We start from the raw sequence: 21,154 nt of genomic DNA, 5'->3' as shown, positions 1-21,154 counted from the left end.
CACATCTTAAGTACTTGGCGTTAGCAAGACAAATTTGCATAAATAAGTTAAAGCTTTTAATTCTGGCCGGAAATAGAAAATAAGAAGTGATAGTAAAGATTTAAAACAAAAAAAACGTTAGTAAAACTTAGGATCCTTACAAGTCAAGAGCATAATATTTTTTTTTTTTTTTTACTCAAAATTCTTCATTTCACTTTGATAGTTCATCTTGAAACATCTTTGTCATCAACCTGTGCCTTAATACACTGGTCATCAAAATTATTAGATATTGAGAAAAATATGATAAGTTAATGTAGCGATCAACGCCCAACGCTGTAATTATTAAATAAATATAATTGGACACAAAATTGCGTTTCTATGCTTACGTTAGCAACGGAAATATGCAAATTTGGTGATTGACAATGTGATGCGCAATGGACGCTTGTTGGAATTTGAGAGTGTTGTTTAAAGTGAATGTGGTTTCTGAGAGTAATCAGTATTCAGTAGTTATGGCTGAAGGGCATCATTTAAGTGAAGTTAAAAAGTGGCGAATAATTGGTAGAATTGACGGAAGTGAAACACAGAGGTCGCCCAAGATTTGAATAGACCTCAAAGTGTCATATGAAAAGTTTCGAGCCACTTTTTGAGCACTGAATCAGTTGATAGACACCTTGGTCAAAGGCAACCTAGAGTAAGAACTGCATCAGAAGACCGTTTACTGTCTTTGTCAGCTCGAAGGAGCCGTGAAGCTACTGCAATAGATTTGGTTTTAGACATTCAGGCTACCACAAGAACTCAAATTAGTCATTCTACTGTTGAATAAAGGAATGAACGTACGAGGTTGGATTGTTTGCAAGAAAACCAGTGGTTTATGTCCCACTCACTTCAGCTTCCAGAGAGTCCCGTATAAACTGGTGCCGTCGTCATGCAATGGAACCAAGACGACGAGTATGTGCCCGAGTATTGTTTACTGATGAGGCCAAATGTAGTTTGAACAGTGTTTCATCTGGAGAGAGAAAGGAACGTACGACTTGCCTTCTCGCGTCTGTGAAATATCCCGTTTCTGTGACCGCGGTTTAATGATTTGGGGAGGAATCATGCCAGATAGCTGCACTGAGCTGCATATCTATGCCTCAAGAATACCTGTGTATACAGGTTAGCGGGAGGTAAATATTCGGAAAAAATTAATGTTTATAAATGCAGTATTAAGCATGGAAAATCTAGCAAAATATTAAGGCTCGCCGCTAAACAGAAGTTTATCGGAAAAATGTGCAAGGATGAAAATACTGATGACCCCTTCCCAATAATACAGGAGAATTTTTTGGGGGGGGTTTAAAAGGGGGAGTAATTAATTTTGATAACTTTCTCCAATAATCCAGATGTTTAAAATGTCATATGCTTTATAAAAGTGTTGTTTTTATTTGATGGAATTACCGTCATCCTAGGACAGTGGTGAATGTGAAGAATCGGGATGGGTCTGTATTTCTTTTGTTGAAGTTCGTAAACATGACCATGCTGAACATCTTATACTTCTTATACTTAACCCAAACGGGTTATTACTTTCGATAGACGATTTTACGTTAATTCTCATTAAATGCCACCCATTGTCAATGCGACGTTTTATACTTCATTATTAGCCCAAAATGGCTATTAGAAGAAATACGATTTTGCGTTGATTTGCATTAAATGCCATCCGTTATCAATGCGTTGTTTCGCTAGGCTGTTGCCATTAGCCAGAATGGAAGATTCTGCTCTTTCCAATTGAATCGGCCCGTTATGGACGCTACAAAGATCTGTACAATACAAATACAGTAGGTCTGTACAAACTAAGCTATTTCAAAGAAATAGATGCAGTTCTTATGCACAGTATTACTTTTTGACTTTTGAATCGATTTAAATAAAAATTACGTTTAATTGGTGGTATATTTAATATTCAGTAATTTTACAGAATGATGTTTTCTATTTTTTTGTCTTAAATAAAAAGAACTTGTTAATCTAAATCGGGATTTCCCAACCCTGTCTTGCATTGACACCCTATTTTTACTTCCTTGTACGAAGTAAAAAGGAAGTATTGTAATCGTGAAAAGTTTCAGGCAGCCTATTTCAACGAAAATATCCATTTTGACCGCTTTCGAATGCAATTTAACAATGTTTTTGCGTGATATCTGTACGTAAGGACAGAATAAAAGACACTTTTCCTCCAAAAAAATTATAAAACTGCTTTAAAATGAATTCTGAAGAGAATTTTTCGTGGCGTCTACATACGTACGTACCTTGCATAACTCAAAAACGAGTAGCCTCAGAACGTTGAAATTTTGTATATAGGACTACTATAACATGTAAATGTGCACCTCGTATTTTGGTTGCAATCGGCCGCACCAAACGTATATAAATATATTTATATATATAGCCATTCTGTTACCCGGCTCAGTGATCTCAGTTTCTTTACTCTTATATGTTAGCAATTAATTAGTTCCTTTATTAAAAACACATTCCGTCAACATTAATTGTTAAATACTTGCTGTATTCAGAAACATTACCGTCAACATTACTGCTCAAAAAACATTACAGTTCAAATTATTATCGTTCTGAAAAAAACTGTTGTTGTCAGTCAGGAAAATGCATTTTAAATAAAATTAATACGTTGCGTTTACATTTATGTGTATAAATTGTACATTTTTTGCTTTAAAAATGATTGAATTATGTTGTTCTTATCTTCCGGTTGAGGTTTTTATGCCTTTAGTAAATCTGTATGCAATATTTTTAGAATTATCAACAATTTTAAAGTTGTTTAAGTACCGCTAAGCCTAATAATTTTTTTGATGGCGGCCATTGCTTGATTACATTTGAAACAGCAGAGTAGAGGATTTGTTACCAATCTAGAGAAACGTAGCTTCGCAACAACAAAGATAACGCCTTCATTTATTATTGCGAATTAAATCATGCTTAATCCTTTCTGGGATTTTTTCGATGAAATAAGTGTTTAAGATTTACTTCGTAATTTTTAATACAGATATTTCGAGTTTTTACGTATTTTTGCCTTGTCGCGAAGTGAGAACTGAATTAATTGAATGAGAAATACTAAATTGTCTGTGAAAAACTGTTCTTTTTTGTTTTGTTTGCTTAATTTCTTTTATACATTGTTCTAGATTTATTATAGTATTTGAATAGAACATGTGGCAACGATTAGATAATTCTTTAAATGATATAAATTTTGTGTATTCTGAGTTATAATATTAACGAAATATAATACTGTTAAGTGAACCTAGCGCCAGAGTGTCGCTATGGTAAACAAATAAAGTGAATTTTAAGGAATGCATTTATTCTATTGTGGTTTATACGCTGTCGGCGAAGTAGGTTGAATTCAATCAAATAAGTTTAAACGAAATACAAGAAAAAATGCGTATAATTTAATATTCCGTACAAGTGTGTACATGTAAGTCATGTGGTGTACACATCAGATTTTTTTATTTACTTTCTTATTTTTTTATTGTTATGTACTTAATAAAACATAATTATAATGCAAGCAATTGTTCCTAAATACCTTAAAGATAACAATCAGAATATGTAGAAAACTTTTGAAAAAATGGTTTATTAGATATATATTTTATTTTTAATTTCCTCTATATATGTATAAAGTTTTTAGAAACAAAGTTACAGTTTCGAATTGGGCTAACTTTGGATTATAATTGATGTTACTGTAGTGAATTATTGACTAGACTAAAGCTTGCTTACTATGTAAGAAGAGGAAAAAACTAGTAAGGCTGATCAACAAGAGTATTTTTTCACCTTATTGCATAAAATATTTATATATTTAACAAAATATTATTTATTTGAAAATATATTAAATAAGTGCTGTGGATTTGTTCCATCGGTTTATTTATATCATTTCTTTCCTTACTATATGATATAGCTTCATTTTATTAAACAATTTATTGTCAATTTTATTAATATATATTTCTTCTTGTTAATGCGACCTTGACTATGTCGATCAGTTGCCGATGCATGTTTGGATGTTGACCCCCTTTAAAAATTTTATCGACTCCTAGGTTTTCAGTACCGAACCTCATTTGGAACCCTTCATCTGAATTCATCTAATATCATATGAAACGTTTCCATATTCCTGCCCTTTATTAAAAAATCTTTGCTGGTGAACTGTACTAAACTTCAGTAGAGCCCTTCTGGGCGACCATTAAGATCTGATCCTTTTTTAGATTTACTATTATTATTATTTCTGTCGCCGTTTTTTATATTGCGAGAAGAAAATTGGCCCGAAAGATCTTTGAGTTTTTAGCGTTCCAAACGTCCTTAAATCAAATTTTATTGCCGTCTCACTTGGCTTTGTTAACCGTGCGTGTACATGTCAGATTTTATTTTTTTATTTACGCTTATTTCCTTTTCCTTTTCTGCTAGGATGTTCTTCCGTTAAAGTTCCGTCACGCGATAAGTTATTCGAAAGACCGTCAATAAAAATTGATTTATATGATCGAGGTTATTTGAAGGGGTCCCGACTTCTTTGAGAGAATTTTGAGAAAAAGATCTGTGTTGCATGCGCTTTTCTCTTTCTTTGTAAAGAGCTGGCAGCAATAGGTTTTCGTACAGTATTATGAAAAGAAAATGGTTGTATAATACAAAGTCCGAGATCCGGACTCGTCGGGACTTCCGCGATTCCGGATTTTTTCGGATATTAGATCATCAGTTTAAAACTTGAAAGATAGCATGTAGAAATTATAAAATTAAAAATATGAAATCTTGATTTATGAAATAATGCAGCATTTATGATCTAAAGGGTATCAAAATTAAAAAAAAAAGCTTTATATTTATTTATTTATTTATTTTTTATTAAACATTTCTTTCAATGTTGCTTCATTTTTTGTGCTAATACTTTCTCCTTAATTGTATAGACAGACACAATTTCTTGTTTAGTTACATTGTTGGAGTCCTGTAATTGTAGTGTCGAGAATCCCGACTAACTTGTCAATCGAAATTTTTTCTTTTTCAGTAACCTCTCTGTCAGTTTCTTCACTATCGCCATCCATTAATTGATTGATGATTTAGGAGCATTGTCATCATAATGAAAAACTTCTTTATATCATCTTCATTTATTACCGCTTCTCTACATTTCCTTACAAAATCCATTAATAGGAAAATTTCGCCTGTGGTTTGCGATATCCCAAAACCTTTAAAATTTGCGACTATCATCATAAAATTTAGTGATCGTTCACTATACATATTTGGCTATGTATCATGAGATTTGCGATTAACGATAAATTTTTCAGCTAAATTTTATCTTGCTTATATCTCGCACTAAGACAATTAAGCCTGAATTGTATTAGTTATTTATTATACTTATATCTATTTCTGGCAAATGCTTAAAGCTTATCTGAGTCCTGAATAAATAAATTCCCACATATACCTAAGGCTTATTGAGGGCTAGCCCTAGAAGCTGATGCAGTCTCTGTGGATCTTAAATTCTGCTACCAAGCACCTCCCTTTGTCTTCCCTAAATTCTGCTGCCTGGTGTGGCCATACGAGCGCTAGAATCTGATGCAGTTTCTGCGAGTCCTAAGTTCTGCTACCAAGCGCTTCCCTTTGTCTGCCGCAAATTATGTTACCCGGTGTTGTCATACGAGCCCTGGCGCTGGTTTATGTGAATAGCAAATTAGTTGTTCTTATTCAAATGGCACTAAATGTAATCTTTTGGTCTATGAATATCATTAACGAAATCTATTTTTAGCATATGGAAAGAAATTTTTGTTAAATTTTTCTCGTCAGCATTTCTTAGCGCATTTAACTTAAATCTGTAATCATCGCCAAACGTAATGTCAACATAAAAGATTTAGTCTTTATTATTCAATTACTATATAAAAAAATTGTGTAGGCATTGCTACATGAGTCGTTACTCAAGTTGTCATGTGTTGATAAAAATGCAGTGATGAAATCAAAATATAATAATGATTCGACCATGGACCTTATAAGAAATAGTTCAACCCAAATGGGTTTTCTCCCTCGTCTGACGCGTTCCCGGCTGCATATAAGCAAAATGTACACTACTAGGACAACAGCTTAAGTTTGGCCAATGACAATCCAGATGAGGGTAACCATTAACTCCGCCCACATGAGTGATGTCACATTTCTGACGTTTGTTTACATTCTGCTGTTCGGCGTTACGAAGTGCGTTTTTTGAATGAAAATTTTTTACTCTGTAATGTAAATTTACTCTAGTGATGCTATTTTTTAAATTTTTCTTTAAAGTATTATTTCCTTACTGTTCCAGAAGAAATATAAATTTATGTCTCGAACTTTACAAAATTTCTCTCTATGTGCGTTTGTGTATATATATATATGCGTGCATATTTCCAATATATAATCATGTGAATTATATGTATCAATACAGGTGTCTGTTATGCATACAGATATGAGTGAGTGTGTGCGTGTATTCATTTTTCAGGATATCAGATTTCTAGCGAATAATCTAGAAAGTTTTTTTCTCTTAATTTTCCACATCTTCACATTCAGTTTTTTTAAATAATTAAGATGAAGGTATTCATATTTAATATTTCTGCACAACTTGATTTATCACTTAAAAATGCATTTATTTAATCGTGGATAAGGTGGGATGTCAATTCCACCTTATCCACGATGTCAATTCCAGTAGTATATGATTTTTAATAGTAGAATAATTTCTATAAAGAAGCTTTTGTTTATTTTTATCTTTTAATTCCTCTAAAAGAAAATTACTTAATAATATTAGAAATAATTAATCTATTACTTCTTAAACGTCTTAAATATGTTATTGGAAAATTTTCATTCAACAGCTTTATAAATTTTTTTTATGCAGTATTTAAATTTCATAAGAACTAGTTGTTGATAAATGAATTTCCATTGCTGTCTTTATACATTTAGTTTAGAATTCAGTTTTCAGAGCATTTAATTATTCTCCTTCATGGCCCTCCATGTACAGCCCAAAAGCGGCTGAGCGGTAAAGTTACTGGAATGCTGATATTTCAATATGAGTTTGACTCCAGGTGGACAGGCTGGCTGCTTGAGCAGTTACCTGGTTTTCCACATGGTAACATGGATATGACAGTTTTTCCCATAGAAAATCCTCCTCAAAGACATCCCTCCCACACAGACCTTGCATGTCAATCCTTGCACCACAATCAAATAAACCAAACCAAACCAAACTAACCCTCCAATCAAAACAGCTCCTCAATAGAAATTCTTCATATCTGTCAAGCAAATGACATTCACTAATGTAATTAATTGTCATGATACACTCTAAACCAAACTCTGAAGTTATTATTAATTGTGCTTACACAAACAGAGCACTTAATACAAGATTTTGTCGATTAATTCACATTTTTAGAAATAGTTGAATAAATTTCTTATCTTTAATAAATACAGTGAACCCTCTCTAAAATGACCAGACAGTTTTACATGATTTTAATTTTGTATAGAACGTTTCATCTGAGAGATGTTCAGTACCAGAATTTATTTGTATATTGAGGAGAAATAGTCAGTTTCAGAGGTGATAACAAAGAAAAGGTTTACCATGTTAAAATGATAATCTCTTCCTAACTTTTTGCAGGGTTTAGTTTGATTTATGTGATTATGGCAATGCCTCAAGGGCTATCTGCCAAAGGAGAGGGATGCCTTTGTGGAGGACTTTCTAAGGGATATTTGTTTATATACACATTACACATGGGGAAAACCATTAAAAATTCCATGTAGCCAGCCTGTTCGCGGGATTCGAACCTCAGACCGAACTACCAGTGTTCAGCGGCTTTACTGCTCGCTGCTGATGGGTACCTTTTTTGCAGGGAAGGAAGTTTTTCTAAATGTAGAACTTAACATACCAGTCTAAATAGTCCATGTTAAGATTTGATCTAGGAAATGAATAATGTAATGAATAAGCTGAAATTAAAATTATATAAATTTAAATGAAATGCATGAATGTGAATCTCAAATTTAGTTTCCTGCGATGTGATTTTTTTAATGTAAAGATCAGGCTCTGGTATGTTGATATATATATATATATATATATACATATACATACATAAATTTTAAATATAGCATGAAGTTTTATATTTGAGTATGATACTGAGCGCCGCCTGAGATAATCACTGACCTGACTTTGTTGTAAAAGTCTTACAGTGTTAATAGTCATCCTGGCAGAAGGGAATATTTCCTCCGTGTAAAAATATAAATATTACATGGGCATACAAGGCTTGTGTATCAAAGATATGTTGATTACAAACATTGTCTTGTACAAGTTACATAAATTCATGTGTACATTTAAACATTATCTGAATTCATATTTACAATACTTTTACTGATATAATCAAAGTAAACTTGTAATTCATTTACACATTGACTGGATTTTCAGTATCATTTAAACTACTTTACAATATTATTTTTATCAAGTACATACAAACTGGATAGTAATATGCTTACATTACAATAGTTTTGCTCTTACAGTCCTGTTACTATTCTACGGGGTGAGCTATTTTTCTAGTCTATTTGAGTATGATACTGAAAAATGTTAGACATATGAGAAAATAAATATATGTTTTCTTCACATATTATGGAATATTCGTTTAAATTAAATCGTTATATACAGATACATGAGCATATATATATAAACACTTTCATTCCGAAAAACTAAATACACATTCGAAAAACGCAGTTCGTAACGCCGAACAGCAGAATGTAAACAAACGTCAGAAATGTGACATCACTCATGTGGGCGGAGTTAATGGTGACCCTCATCTAGATTGTCATTGGCCAAATTCAAGCCGTTGTCCTAGCAGTGTACATTTCGCTTAAACGCTTCCCGGCTGTCTGTCACCTTGATCACATCCGGTGGAGTAGGGACGACTTGCAGAAATTTAAGTGGTTGCCTATTGCAGTGTGTATAATTGTCAAGAAAAAGCTGGTTGTAGCGCCTCATAATTCAAATTAGAATTTCTACATATTTTTATTTCTGAAACTGAGATTGATTTTTAAAAATTTAGCATATTTATCGAGCATAATTAGCGTTTTAAATAATTATAAAGCTATTGCATGCTTTCAGGGCTGGATATTTTTTTAACTTTTACTGTGCTGTAAGGAAATTTGTAACTACTTTTAGAAAATAATATTTTTAATTTGAACTAATAGAAAATTTCAAACATTCAATTTTCTCTTGCAATTTTTATGCTTTTTATTGGTGTAAATAAGTAAAAAATACTAAAATATTTAAAAACGAATTTTTGAAAGCTTTGTTTAAAATTCTAAATTGTGCTGCTTTTTTAAAATTATAGATGAATATGTCTATAAAGGAATTTTATTTCAATTATAGTTCATAATACATAGTAGTGATAAACACTTTTGACTCCTTAATTTTTATACATTTAATTCTAATATTAAAATTGTATTTAACCATAATAATTAATTTTACTTGTATTTTATAGTGACTATTTTTTAAATTTATTTTTAGTTGTGCATAAGGTTTTTTTTTTATTTACTGTTAATTTAATTTATTAGCTTGAAGCGGCATTTTGCGCTGTTTCACTATAAATGTCCATGTGTCCTTGCAAATTGTTGTTACCAAATATTATTGCTCTGTATTATATTTAAAGAAATTAAATAATGAAGAATCTGCCTGAATACATGTTTCTCGCACTGTGACAAAAACAACGGTATCTACAGCCATCAAATTTTGAATAATGTAATCCTCCACCCTGAACATGGGCATCTGGACGGCCGAATTTCGAATTTGTTTTAATCTATTTCGTATTTTGTAAAACTTTAACGAATTTTTGATTAACAAACTCAACGAGTTCAAAGCGAGCAATGATAACACTGTACGGAAAATAACATTTTTTTATCTCCAGTGCGAAAATTCTAAAGATATGCTGTTTTCAAATGTATGAGGTGTACGGGCGAAGAACATGATACTCTAAATATAGATAACGCACAAAACGTTAAAAAAAGGGGGGGTTCCTTTTGGGCGTAATATAAAATCTGAGTGCTTCTAGATTATTTTATCTTTTTTTTTTTTCTTTCATTACACTCAGAAAATTTATGCTCCGAAGTTTATAAATTACTAAAATAAATTATTAATCACTTTAATGTTAATAATTTATAATAATTTATTGATGATATAATCAAGTAAATAATCGTTTTGTAATGTTATAGTTTTGAAAATCACTGCCTGGAAATGTTCATTAAATTTTTTAAAAAAATTATCAGATCTTGTTTAATTTTACCGCATTTATTTCAAAGCATCACGTAGTATCAATCTTATTTAATTTTACTTTATTTTTACGCAAAATTAAGTTCATAAATTTTATGCTTAGAGTTTTTACCGCTTTACCAAACTAAAGATGTTTGTACAACAATTACGCCTGAAAAAAATGCGCAAAATGCAGTAAAAAGTGCTTTGAGATATATTAAATCCTATTTGAAAAAAACTGTCACTCTCATAATCTCCTTAATATACAAACGCGTTAAAAACTTTAACGGTTTCAGTGTTAAAGTAAACCAGATCGTCCCTACACTTTCTTGGGGACATGTTGGTGACGCGCGCCCCGCCCACTGGGTTACTTCTATCTCTTATAAGGTCCATGGATTCGACAGGTTGACGTCAGGAATGTAAAATATTAGCAGTGTAAAATCAACGATGTTTCTGTGTAGAATGTTTTGTCTGAGATGTATGTCGAGCAGATACGCAGCAACGGAGCCAAATTATTGATCTTACAAATTTCTGCTAAAATGATTGTTTCTTCAAGAACAAGGTATTTAATTTAATCATGCAAGGAGGGGGGAAATCAAATGCGCATGTGCAAAGCATACCAAAAAAAAAAAAAAAAAAAAAACGTTGTTTGGAGGTCCGGATTTTAGATCATTCCGGATATTGGACGTTCACTTCTCGGACTTTGTACTGTACTAAGGCAGAGTTTCTTAAACTGTGGATCGCGGGATTTGCAACTTGGGGGTCGCCAAAAATTTAACAATTTTGATATTTCTTTAACTTATAATAATTTTGTAATTACCAAATATTTTTTACATAATGTATCTGAAAATATATAAAAATGAGACAATGTAAACAAAAAATTAAAACGTTTCGAAGCATTTTTTTTTTTTTTTTTTTTTTTTTGTATAATAGAAACGTTTATTTTACTTTAAAAATAAAAGTCGGGGATCTAAAACTGCAATAGTATATTACAAGTGAAGAAACTAATAGTTTCACTCACGCGTGTGTCAGATTTGCTCAATGCTTATGGGGGTCCCACAAAATTTTCGTAAATAGTAGGTGGTCCCCACACCAAGAAGTTTAAGAAACTCTGCGAGGATTCGTTGCGCATAAACAATTTAAAGGTGACAAACGAAGAATATGAACACTAATTTTGAAAAATTGGTTTATTAGATTTATGTTTTTTTATTTTAGAGATATAAAAAAATTTTCAGGAACAAAATCGTAGGTTCTGTTTGCACAGAAGCTTGATTTTAATTAACATGATGGCTACGCTTGATGTACTTATGCATTTTTTAAAAGTGTTAGGGCTTAAAATTAACCTAATTCTTAAACCATCTCGTTCAAAAATATTCAACATATTTCTTGTTTTCCCTATTAAATTATTGATTTGACGAAAAGCCTACTTCCACTAGATTAAGAAGAGGGAAAAGTCGATAATGGTGTTTCGGTCACAACTTTAATTCTGAGATATTATTCTCGGAGGACTTTTAAGTTCCCCAAATTAGCGTACCCATGTTTTTAATTAAACTTGTTGTTTAGCGTTCTTCTTTAATGCAATCAACTTTTCTTGCATTATATTATCAAGATCAAATATATTGCAGTTGAGCCTTGCTATGAGCCATGGCTTGCACATTCAAATTTCCAATGTCCTTGGATACGAACATTAACGTCTTTTAAGTTGCAAGTGGCTTGTATGCAAAAATACATCTTCTGGAAAAGTTTAGTACATACTTTTGGTTGTGTTTCCGAGTTTTCTTTTCTATATTGCACTTATTGCATAAAAAATTCATATATATTTTTTAAAATATATTGTTGATATTAAAAAGTTCGTATGTATTTTCCCTTTGTATTTATTTATTTTATGTGATTTCTTCCGTACTACATGATATAGTTTTTATATCAGTAAGGAATTAATTATCATTTATATTAATAAATAAATGTTACTTGGTATGTGTTCATTGCTTTAAGGAAAAAACGTGTTTGCGTTTTAATTCTGCTAATTGAAGTGCTTTTGGGTACAATATGTCCCTACTAACAAGCCGGATAACGATAAAGGTGTAAATAAGGTTAAACGTGTGAAGGATGAAGCTAAAGACTCTGGTCCCGCTGCTGTTAGGGACATACTTAAACTCATACAAGAGTTAGCTGATATATTCAAGGTTTTTCCTGTTGTTAAAATCATTGACAAAATTATTAAAAAAATGTCAGAGCTGCGTGCAGCTGAACATACTATTGATAAAATGTTTATATTATTCGATATTTTTGAAAATGTATTTGGCACTAAATGTACTGACAATGAATAGTGTTGTAAATAATTTTATTTTGTTCATCCTAGTTTAAAATGTCGATAAATTCGTGTACCTCTTTGCCTATGTATCTGTATGTATTGTATTGATTTGCTCTCTGTAAGTATTAGCACCGTGAGACTCGCACTTCCTAATGCATAGTTTGTTTTTTCTAAGTGTATTTTCTTCATCTGATTTATTTTGACTGCAAGTTATTGTTTTTTGGTATCATTCGCAACAGCTTATACGTTCTACAAGTGGTAGGGTTCACGATAACCCAGGTACCCTGGTGCTACACCGTTTCACTGGGGGTACAATATTTTTACAATATTGTATCTCCTGTGGAACAGGTGTACAAACAATATTTTTTGTTTTTTCATCTGGTTGGAATGCACGAATAAATCGGAAGGTTTTCCGGTGCGTTAACACGACAGGTTAAGTGCTTAAACATTGCTCGTTTGTTTCTGAAGCTGGTGATGCGTTTTTCTCGTGCTTGAGATGTAGATCGAGCAGTCAATTTTCGTTTTAGTGACATATAATTGATTTCACTGCGAAAATCTTCAATTTTTGTGACGACTGTTACAAGAAATTTTATCTTCCACCATATTTTGTTCGTTTGCACTTAAGCAGCTGAGGAAGATGGTTCTGTAGTTAAACCATGGAAACTAGTCCTATAAAATTTACAAATATTACCCTGATTCTTGTTGTTTCACTTCTCTAATAATCATTATTTAAGTGTGTTATATTTTAACCCAGATTTTGCCTTATTTAATAGTAGAGATAATATTAAATTTATTTTAATGAAATAAAAAAGTAATACTGACAGTTTTAAAAATTAGTTTCACTGAACGAGCAGTGTAAGTAAACTAATTATTTATATAAAATCTGATAAATAAATAATATAAATACTTTTACAGCTATTGGATAATCAGTAAGTAAATGGTAATGGTCGAACACTCGAATCATCGCTGTTATTTCATAATTTGATTCTTAATTCAGACTTCGAAAAAGTTAGTTTTATTGACGTTCTTTACAAGCAATCTTTAAAAAAAAGGGGGGGAAGGGTGTGGTTGCAGTTTCCGTGATGTTGTTCCAATTTGAGCACATTTTGGAGAGAAATTAAGGTTTTGTTTTATGACATAGTTAATATTGACCGCCCTGGAGTCGATGAAATTTTAAGGGGGTATCAGTGATGATCAAGGGTTCGATTGGGGATCGATAGTCTATACGCTGCCGCATAATCAAGATCTTATTCATTACCAAAAAGAAATATATATGAATACAATTGATAACTGTTTATTGATATAAAGCTATATCATGTAGAAAGAAAGAAAATGTATAAAATAAATATAAGGAGGGATAATCTAAAATTGTTTAATCTATCTTAAAATCAATAATATTTTTTAAATATATACATTTTTTATGCAAAACGTGCAACGTAAAAAAGTAAAGCGCTAGAATGCAGGAAAACATAATTAAAAAATATTACGAAGAAGGAAGACCTGGAATGGAAAAGCAGAAACAAGTTGATTATTTTTGAACTGGGTGATTTAAAAATTAAATTAAGCAATTTTATGTCAAACATTAAAAAAACTGCATCACTCTAATGAAGCGCAGCTATCACATTCATTAAAATCGAACTTTTGTGTAATCAGATTCTGTAAGTTTGTTTCAGAAAACTTGATATTTGTAAACCAATTTTCAGAACTTTTGTTGATAATCTTAATTGTTATTTTTAAATTATCCATATAAAATTATTTGTATTATGATTATGTTGTGTACTGTATATTATAGAAGAAAATGTAAAGATGTCCGTGAAGAAAACCATGAAGAAAAAGGGCTGATGCAAGGAAAAAAGTACTGGGATCTCTGCTCTAGTCAGTAGAAAAATTTGGCAAACTTCATTACCATTTCTGCGTAGCTTGTTAAAATAATTTTCGGTTTGGATGAAAGAATTAACTTTTAAAAATCTTCCACTGGAAAAACGTTCGCTTGAAAACTGAATAAGTGAATGGATTTAAGAGTGGGAGTAGAGTTGTTAGCATTGATGTCTAAAAATATTCGCTCTGCTTTTCGCCTGTTATTCTGAGAAGTTGACTTGCTGCTTTTACGGCGGTAGTTATTCGCATTCTCAACTTCGCAGAATTTCAAAACACGCATTACATAATTTATGTTCATTTTTTTGTGGAAAGTTTCTAAACTTTTATTTACTTTTAAATATAACGTTAACTTGAAGTGAGTAAGTAAAGTAGTAAAAATATTTAAAACGAATAGTGATACCGCAAACATTAATATTTTTTGCATTTAATCGAGAGGTTTTTCAAGTATTAGCCTTGTATTCCCTGAATTTAAGCTTCAGATATAATGCAATTTACCGTCCAACACGAAAGGTTTCAGTTTGTACGCTCAATTTTATATGACTTTTTTTTTCAACCAATGCATTGGAAAATGTTTTGGAGATCTGGCGACGGCATATGCAGCCTAGAAATTATAGGAGATCGTCCATACTTCACAGTAGGAACCGAATTTCTGTTAATTTTTTTTTTTTTTTTTTTTCCCCTCGTTCAGGAAACCAGTTTCCAGAATCGAATTTCTGTTTAAATTTTCTTGTTCGTTTGAGAATTTAAGATTTGGCATTTTCATTGTCTGCTACTTTTTTGCTTTGATTGAAACGAAAAATAAGATTTATTTTCGAAATGGCTCCTAAAATTGATAGATGGTTTGAGGTTACGTAAATACACTTTACGAGGAAAAATATTCCCGTCAACAGATTTTAAAGCCGGGTAAAATTCACGTTATTGCATTTCAAAGAGAGCTATTCTTGGCACTTAAGAGTGGTTCACATTTGTTTTCGGACACTTATGTTTTTCAGTTTTATTTAAGAATATCAGCTGCTAAATATTAGTGAAATGACTCTTTTTGTTTCATATATAAATCATATATAAATATACGAGTACTATTGATAATCTAATTAAAAGCTACTAGTTTTGAAAAAGTTATTCAAAATTTTTTTGGTAAAAAAGTATAGCTTATTAAAAAAGTTGTAAAAACGAACTGGCATAAGTATCCGGACGCTTTGAACAAGCATTTTAATAAAAACATGACAAGAACGGGAGATCCAGTACTTCGTTTGATATTCTTTAACTAAGTCTACACTGTTCATGCACGTTGACAAGGAATTAACTAGTTTTCTCATGAAAAATGTTACCCCCCTTTTTTCTCGCAGCATTTCGTCTATCTGACCGAAATGTATTAAATTTTGATTCTCTTATAAATATAACATTATTTCAATAGGATAAATTATTACTTTCCATGGATTTTGTGAACTCATTGTAGCCATATGCTGTAATGACTTTTCTGACAGTTTCGCGGTGAACTTTTATTGCAGACTGTTTATCTAAAATCCCTGAAAAGTTTTACAGCACTAATCTTCGCGTTTTGTTTGCTTTTTCTTAAAGTAAATCCCCGGTTCCATCGTCTTAGCCTGGAGTGTAATGTCCATTTTGAACGGTCGTTTTAATGTATCAAAGATAGTTCAGTACTTTTACATGAAGGATTATTTGGATATTATGAATACTTTGATTATCTTTAAAATGGTGAATAGTTAAATTTCGAACAAATAATTTGTTAATTGTAGCGTCTTGACATGTTCACTTCAGGTATGGAATCGGTAATATATTTCACTAAATAAATGATAATTTCTAAATGCACACGATTAATCTTATACAGTGAAAAGTCATTAATTCGGACATCCATAATCCGGAATTATCCTGACCTCAAAGCTACACGACGCATGCGCATAAAGGCCCGTTTCCACTACTGCGTATGCGTTGCGGTGTGTATGCGTTTCTCCAATCAGCGAGCTAATTCACTTTGATTGACATCTGCAATCCGGTCGGTGTGCGGTGACGGATGACATACGGATGGAGTTCAACAATGTTCAACTTCTATCCGTATGTCTGCGGTTGCGTATTGGTCACGTGGTGAAAAAGGAGCAATCAGGTGCAGTGACTAAAAATTAATGGCGGCAGAAGTAGCGATGAACGCTCGCTAATAGGGAAAGAATGTTTTGCTAAAAAATACTTATTTCTGAATTAACATTATAGCGAGAAATCTGCGTGCTGAAAATGACAGCAATCAGCTGAATTTAGTTTAAAATGATAAGAAAAACAAGATAACTGCAACTACAATACTTGTTCATTCAAGAAAATCAGCGGCAAAAATTTTTAATTCCAAGTCCATGAAATAGCAAAATTTGTTCTAATAATCATTTTTTAGTTCTGCATACTCATTTAGCTTTAATGAAAATGAACGTCTGACTATATCAAACTGCTATAGCAAATTAGATATGATTAAAAGATTTGCTATTTTTTTCTTTTGAAACAGGTAAAAACTAAAAACGTTAATTATAAATTAAATTTGATAGCCTTTTAAATACTCCAGTTCATTGAAAAGTATGTTAAATTTGTATTTCCCTTTATAAATATATCTTTTTGGATAACATATATTTGTAAGCACATGAAATATATTTTTAGCAGCCCGTTTAACTTCAATCGGAACGCCACTTTAAAAGATAAGGATTTTTCCAAAAAATGTTCTAGAAGCTGAAGAACAAACTCTGGTGAATTTTTCAGACAATAGCAAAGTGAAATAGGACCAAAAAACTTAAGTTTTAAGAATTGATTTACTTGATGATGTATATAACCCAAAATATGCATGTGACTTACGTGTAATCCTAACTTAGTGGTAAAGCTGATGGTAACGATGTCCACTTTTTGGAGTCGTGAGTTCGAATCCCATACGCTTTTTGCACCATGTCTGCAACTTTCTTACCTTTTTATTCCAATTTGATCTATATTCATGTTTTATAATTTATTTCTATTATTATATGCATTAAATATATTGTTTTATTTATGCTCTTATTTATTTAAATTTTTCCCGCAAAAAAGTTTGAAAATTATATAATACTAATTTAAAGCATATCCTGTACATATATATTTGAATTTAACAAACATTCTCTATTCGTAAAAAGCAAATTTAAAGTTAATTAAATTTAAATGAAATTTAATGCAAAGAAAGAAATGATTAATTATTGCTGTGCAAGTATCAAAATCCATGAATAAATATATAATTCCAAAAATTTATTAATCCTTAAAAAATTTATAAAAATGCATAAGTGAATAATGGGATAGATTATTAATCCTAAAAAAATTATAAAAATGCGTAAGTGAATAATAGGATAGATTATTAATCCTAAAAAAATTATAAAAATGCGTAAGTGAATAATAGGATAGCTTATTAATCCTAAAAAAAATATAAAAATGCATAAATGAATAATAGGATAAATAAATTTTTGGAATTATATATTTATTCATGGATTTTGATACTTGCACTTGATTTACATATGCTCTCAGAATTTAAATGATATTGTATATTAGTTCGCAGCAATAATTAATCCTTTATTTGTTTGCATTAAATTTCATTTAAATTTAATTAACTTTTAATTTTTACGAATAGAAAATGTTTGTTAAATTCAAATTTCATTCCTTGCAGCAATGGCGCAAGAGAATTATTTAAATTTAATTTATTTTGAAACCCTGCAGATATATATATGTATATATATTTTCGTTTCACTTTTATGTGAATGTATATACATGTGCTCAGACTTTGGGATGTTTACGACTCTAAACTTTCATTCCAATTAACATGAGACAGTATTAATGCCCTAAACATTTTTTTAACAAAAAATTACTATAATAATTGCTTTTAAATTCAGTCCTCTCCTGCAGAAGCGCAGGAATTAATTAATTAAATATTTCCATTTTCTTTACCTAATGTGTGTATATATAAAGAGAAAAATCTTATTTTTATAACTTCTTGTATAAAAAGAGATATGAATTAAAAATGTTTAAATTAAAAATAATATTTTATGGATTATGTATAAAATATAACTGCCCATAGTGCATTTTAAAACAAACGAGATTTCTAATAAATTATCCAGCTATGACCCTGAAGTCAGCGGTATACAAGCATAGCAAATTTTGCTTAAATATTGTGAACCTTTCCTTACAGTTGCTCTGTACTTTTAAAGTACCAACTATTTTTTAATCCCTTTAACTTTTTTATTTTATTTGTTTTTTTATTTATTTGTTTACTTTTTCACTAACAGTACATTTTAGTTTTAATAATATATATATTATTTCATAATATTTAAGGCTTCTAGAAACACAAAATTTTTTTTTTTAAATTTAGTTCAGCTTCTATGGAATTCGTGATGTTCATAATATGCATTATAACCTTACTTATCTAAAATTCCCTATCAAATCCAAAACAAACAATGCTCGCTTAAGCGGGAAAAATTCAGATGTTCAGCGTCGTAACTTGCGAACTGCTTGCGCCAAAATATTACAGTGACACCTAGCGGCGGAAAATGAAAATATTTTACGCATACGCAGCAGTGGAAACACTTGTACGGATGCCGTAGGCGTGTCTTCAATTGACGCAACGCGTTCGTACGCAGTAGTGGAAACGAGCCTTAATACGTTTACGCTTGCGCGTTTAATGTATAATGGACGGTATAAGCTAAAATTATCTATTTCAGTTAATGTTGCAGATTGCGTTGTACCTTAATCTTCGAATTGGATCCGGCTTATTATTTTTTGCAGACTGTTAGAGCAATTTTATAAAAGTAAGCTTGAACTTTCGATTATGTCAAATAGAATTTCCTATGCTGGAGCTCCCAAAGGATCTACAAAGCGAAAGTATGTTTCGATGTCCATCAAACAAAAAGTGGAATTGCTGCAAAAAATGGATAAATGCATATCCTTTGTTTCTCTAACCATTCCGAAATCTGTTTATCAATTTCACGCTGCTCTGGTGAAACGCCGCGCAACGAATTGGAAGTTGATCTGTCAGCACTATCCTTATCTTCAGGGCAGATGTTTTTATTTTATTTGGCTTATAATTCCTTACTAAATGTAGTATTTCATCTCGATGTAGTCCGTCTTTGATATGATTTAAATCATATTCCTTGTCATTATGATTCGCTTCCTATAGTGAAGAAAGTGACAAAGAGGTTATTGAAAACGAAAACATTTCGATTGACAAATTAGTCGGTATTCTCGACGCAGCAATTATAGGACATGAACAGCGGAACTTTGTAATTGAACAAGAAATTATGTCTCTTTATAGAATTAAAGAGAAAGTATTATCACATAAAACAAAGCAACTTAAACAACTTACATTGAAAAAAAAATGTTTAATAAAGTAAACAAATAAATATTAAGCTTTTTTTTTTTTGTAAATTTTGATACCCTTTAGATCATAATTGTTCTTTATTTCATAAATTACGATTTCATATTTTTAATTTTATAATTTCTGCATGCCATCTTACCAGATTTAAACTGATGATCTATAATCCGGAATCGCCGAAGTCCAGACGAGTCCGAATTAACGACTTTTGACTGATATATATATTTGTATATTTTCATTTAAAAGAAAAAATTATAACAAAAAACGTTGTCTGCCAAAATATCTCAGCAAAATTTTTTGAGTGTCCCAGTTATTATCTTAGTTACTGATTAAGATTTTTGGAATAAATTATTTTATCGCACAGAATATTTTAATGATATTTGTTTTGTAACATGCGGGTCTTAAAATGCTGAAAAAGTAATATATAAGGAAAAAAGCTAATGTGTACGCCACATGACTTCTTTGTACGGAATATTTATGCGCATTTCCCCCTGCATTTCATTTAAACTTATTGAATTGAATTAAATCTACGTCGTTGATAGCGCATAAAATTTAAGCTCCTCAATGTTATAATTGAATTTGGTGTACATTTAATAACATCTCTTTTTATACTGAACTTATTTGATTCCTTCTTAAACAGATCGAAATTTATGTTCAGTCCAAATAAAATTTGCAGATATTTTCTGATTTATTTTTAAAATTTGTATTTTTTAATAATTATTATAAATTTTTCGAAAAAAAAGTGTAAGTCATAACCTATAAAATTTTTACCGTCTCCTTAAAGTAGATATATTTCTGGCTGCATACTTGCAAAAAATTAGTTTTTTTTTTATTCAAAATTTTCCAAGATGTATACGTAAATTTATATATTGGCGTGCTTTGAAATTTGGCATATTTATTTTAAGCGATAATAACGCCAGATGTGGCTTACGCAATTTGTCACAGATGAATTTCAACAGTTATTTTTAACCTTAAATTTCCAAATAAACTTTTTCTGATGATTATTCACGCGGAATTTTTTATTCTAATTTTTTTATTAATAATGCCTAGTAAATATTTATAAACGTGTGAAAAGCTATTTTTAATTTATAAAAGTTTTATTTTCCTTTCACGAGCATAAATTTTTACTTTCGCCATATTATTCTATGCTATTTTACTTACGGTAATTTCCGGAAGAAACGCCGCGGCGTTTACGTGTTTAAAACTTAAATTTTCAGCGGGTGCGGCGTTTCTACCCATGCGGCGTTTAGGTGCACTAAAAATAAAATATTTCCTATGATGGTCATCGTACGTAGTTTGGATGGCCTTGTCATTGTGCATAGACTGGTGCTGTTCCCACACAAAAGACCACTCAGTTGCTTGTTGCGAACGTTATTTTGTTTACATTCTTTCCATT

General features: G+C 31.0%; 1 protein-coding gene across 3 annotated transcripts in view; it reads left to right on the top strand.

Moving 5' to 3' along the window:
• Positions 1 to 21,154, top strand: part of LOC118198622 (coronin-6-like) — a 159,342-nt gene that overhangs the window by 50,114 nt on the left and 88,074 nt on the right. The window contains exon 1 of one of the 3 annotated variants that reach the window (XM_035370353.2): positions 14,302 to 14,384. The exons of the other annotated variants lie outside the window; for them this stretch is intronic. The gene's annotated coding sequence lies outside the window, so the exon portion shown is untranslated. Of the gene's footprint in view, positions 1 to 14,301; positions 14,385 to 21,154 lie in introns of those variants that run through there. 3 annotated transcript variants of the gene reach the window in all.

The sequence above is a fragment of the Stegodyphus dumicola genome, chromosome 1, assembly GCF_044657685.1.
Source record: "Stegodyphus dumicola isolate Sdum_Otavi_A_Nest chromosome 1, ASM4465768v1".
NCBI lineage: Eukaryota > Metazoa > Arthropoda > Arachnida > Araneae > Eresidae > Stegodyphus > Stegodyphus dumicola.
This window is presented reverse-complemented; position numbering and strand designations above follow the sequence as displayed.